The sequence below is a fragment of the Arachis hypogaea genome, chromosome 20 (genome assembly GCF_003086295.3).
Source record: "Arachis hypogaea cultivar Tifrunner chromosome 20, arahy.Tifrunner.gnm2.J5K5, whole genome shotgun sequence".
Lineage (NCBI taxonomy): Eukaryota > Viridiplantae > Streptophyta > Magnoliopsida > Fabales > Fabaceae > Arachis > Arachis hypogaea.
This window is the reverse complement of record NC_092055.1, coordinates 57,171,263-57,175,313: the sequence shown is the minus strand read 5'-3', so window position 1 is coordinate 57,175,313 and position 4,051 is coordinate 57,171,263. Positions and strand designations below refer to the sequence as shown.

Here is a 4,051-nt window from a genome sequence, read left to right as displayed (position 1 = left end):
TTGCATGCATTAGTTGTTTTGATTCATAATTTTTATGTTTTGTTTCAATTTAGTATTTTTCTCTCTCATCATTAAAAATTCAAAAATAAAAAATATATCTTTCCTTGTTTTACTCATAAATTTCAATTTCAAAATTCTATCTTTTCAAATCTTTTTCAAAAATTAAATCTTTTTCATTTATTTTTATATATTTTCGAAAAATTTAAAAAAAAAATTTGATTTTCAAAATCTTTTCCTATTCTTACTTCATATTTTCGAAAATCTCACTAACATTTAATTTTTAGATTAAAAAAATTTCAAGTTGTTACTTGCCTGTTAAGAAAGGTTCAATCTTTAAATTTTAAAATCATATCTTTTTGTTTCTTGTTAGTCAAGTAATCAACTTTAATTTCAAAATCAAATCTTTTTAAATTTCCTTTTCAAATCTTTTTCAAATTAAATATCAAATCATATCCTTTTCAAAAATCAATTTTCAAAATCTTTTCAAACTTCTTATCTTTTCAAAATTGATTTTCAAATCTTTTTCAATTAACTACTTGACTTTTTGTTTGATTTTAAAAGTTTTCTATCATATCTTTTTCAAAACCACCTAACTTGTTTTCTCTCTTTAATTTTCGAAAACTCCTCTCCACTTTTTCAAAATTCCTTTTAATTAACTAATTATTTTAAATTTTAATTTAATTTTATTTCTCTTTTTAATTTTCGATTTATAACTAATAATTAAAATAAAAACAAAAATATTTTTCCTTTTATTTTAATTTAAATTCGAATTATTCTCTCCTTTTTTCTTCTACTCACATAAAGGAATCTCTATACTGTAACATAGATGATTCCATACTTTCTTGTTCTCTTCTCTTTCATATGAGTAGGAACAAGGACAAAGGCATTATTGTTGAAGCTGATCCTAAACCTGAAAGGACTCTTAAGAGGAAACTAAGAGAAGCTAAAGCACAATACTCTGAAGAGGACCTAACTGAAATTTTCGAAACAGAGAAAGCAGCTATGGCCGAACCCAACAACAACAATGCAAGGAAGATGCTTGGTGACTTTACTGCACCAAATTCCAATTTACATGGAAGAAGCATCTCAATCCCTGCCATTGGAGCAAACAATTTTGAGCTAAAGCCTCAATTAGTTTCTCTGATGCAACAGAATTGCAAGTTTCATGGACTTCCATCAGAAGATCCTTTTCAGTTCTTAACTGAATTCTTGCAGATCTGTGATACTGTTAAGACCAATGGGGTTGACTCCGAGGTCTACAGGCTTATGCTTTTCCCGTTTGTTGTAAGAGACAGAGCTAGAATATGGTTGGACTCTCAACCTAAAGATAGCCTGAACTCTTGGGATAAGCTGGTCACGGCTTTCTTAGCCAAGTTCTTTCCTCCTCAAAAGCTTAGCAAGCTTAGAGTAGATGTTCAAACCTTCAAACAGAAAGAAGGTGAATCCTTCTATGAAGCTTGAGAGAGATACAAGCAATTGACCAAAAAGTGTCCTTCTGACATGCTTTCAGAATGGACCATCCTGGATATATTCTATGATGGTCTATCTGAATTATCCAAGATGTCATTGGACCATTCTGCAGGTGTATCCATTCACCTAAAGAAAATGCCTGCAGAAGCTCAAGAACTCATTAACATGGTTGCAAATAACCAGTTCATGTACACTTCTGAAAGGAATCCTATGAGTAATGGGACACCTCAGAGGAAGGGAGTTCTTGAAATTGATACTCTGAATGCCATATTGGCTCAGAATAAAATATTGACTCAGCAAGTCAATATAATTTCTCAGAGTCTGAATGGATTGCAAGCTGCATCCAACAGTATTCAAGAGGCATCTTCTGAAGAAGAAGCTTATGATCCTGAGAACCTTGCAATAGCATAGGTGAATTACATGGGTGAACCCTATGAAAACACCTATAATTCCTCATGGAGAAATCATCCAAATTTCTCATGGAAGGATCAACAAAAGCCTCAACAAGGCTTTAATAATGGTGGAAGAAACAGGTTTAGCAATAGCAAGCCTTTTCCATCATCCACTCAGCAACAGACAGGGAATTCTGAGCAGAATCCATCTAGCTTAGCAAATATAGTCTCTGATCTATCTAAGGCCACTCTAAGTTTCATAAATGAAACAAGGTCCTCCATTAGAAATTTGGAGGCACAAGTGGGCCAGCTGAGTAAAAGAGTCACTGAAACTCCTCCTAGTACTCTCCCAAGCAATACAAAAGAGAATCCAAAAAGAAAGTGCAATGCCATAACCTTGCTTGGTGTGGCCGAACCCAAAGAGGAAGGGCAGGACGTGAATCCTAGTGAGGAAGACCTCCTGGGACATTCAGTGACCAATAAGGAGTATCCCTTTGAGGAACCAAAGGAATCTGAGGCTCATCTAGAGACTATAGAGATTCCATTGAACCTCCTTTTGCCCTTCATGAGCTCTGATGAGTATTCATCCTTTGAAGAGGATGAAGACATTACTGAAGAGCAGGTTGCTAAATACCTTGGTGCAATCATGAAGCTGAATGCCAAATTATTTGGTAATGAGACTTGGGAAGATGAACCTCCCTTGCTCACCAATGAACTGAATGCATTGGATAGGCAGAAATTACCTCAAAAGAAATAGGATCCTAATAAATTCTTAATTCTCTGTAACATAGGCACCATGACCTTTGAGAAGGCTCTGTGTGACCTGGGGTCAGGAATAAACTTAATGCCATTCTCTATAATGGAGAAACTTAGGATCTTTGAGGTGCAAGCTGCCAGAATCTCATTAGAGATGGCAGACAACTCAAGAAAATAGGCTTATGGACTAGTAGAGGACGTGTTAGTAAAGGTTGAAGGCCTTTACATCCCTGCTGATTTCATAATCCTAGACACTGGGAAGGATGAGGATGAATCCATCATCCTTGGAAGACCCTTCCTAGCCACAGCAAAAGCTGTGATTGATGTGGACAGAGGAGAATTGGTCCTTCAACTGAATGAGGACAACTTTGTGTTTAAAACTCAAGGATATCCTTCTGTAACCATGGAGAGTAAGCATGAAAAATTTCTCTCACTGCAGAGTCAACCAAAGCCCCCACAATCAAACTCTAAGTTTGGTGTTGGGAGGCCACAACCAAACTCTAAGTTTGGTGTTGAACCCCCACATTCAAACTCTAAGTTTGGTGTTGGGAGGTTCCAACAATGCTCTGAACATCTGTGAGGCTCCATGAGAGCTCATTGTCAAGCTTTTGACATTAAAGAAGCGCTTGTTGGGAGGTAACCCAATGTTATTTAATTATATCTATTTTATTTTATTATTATTTCATGTTTTATTAGGTTGATGATCATGTGGAGTCACAAAAACAACTGAAAAATTAAAAACAGAATGAAAAACAGCTTTAAAAATAGCTTACCCTGGAGGAAGAACTTACTGGCGTTTAACGCCAAAAAGAAGCATTAATCTGGCGTTAAACGCCAGAAACAAGCAACATGTGGGCGTTTAACGCCAGACATGCATGTTAAGGGCGTTTTACACGCCTAATTGGAGCAGGGATGTTAAGTCCTTGACCCCACTAGATCTGTGGACCCCACAGGATCCCTACCTTTTCTTCTCTCCTCTTCACACCTTTTCATAACTCTCTTCCCCAAATACCTTCACCAATCACCTCAATCACTCTTCCCCATCACCTCTTCACCACTCACATCCATCCTCTCTTCCCCAGAAACCCCACCTACCTCCGAAATTCAAACTCTTTTCCCTTCCAAACCCAACCCTAATGTCCGAACCCTAAACCTCCTCCTACTCCTATATAAACCCCTCATTCCTTCTTCATTTTCACACAACACAACCCTCTTCTTCCCCTTGGCCGAATACACCTTCTCCCTCAATCTCCTCCATTTTCTTCCTCTTCTCCTTCTTTCTTTTTTCTTTTGCTCGGGGACGAGCAAACATTTTAAGTTTGGTGTGGTAAAAGTATAGCTTTTTGTTTTTTCATAACCATTAATGGCACCTAAGGCCAGAGAAACCTCAAGAAAGAGAAAAGGGAAGGCAATTGCTTCCACCTCTGAGTCAT

General features: G+C 36.8%; 1 non-coding gene across 1 annotated transcript; it reads right to left on the bottom strand.

Moving 5' to 3' along the window:
• Window positions 1-1,398: 1,398 nt before the first annotated feature.
• LOC112788498 (small nucleolar RNA R71) lies at window positions 1,399-1,506 on the bottom strand. The gene has a single exon (XR_003195859.1). It is a non-coding gene; the product is annotated as a small nucleolar RNA R71 (small nucleolar RNA).
• Window positions 1,507-4,051: the final 2,545 nt, after the last annotated feature.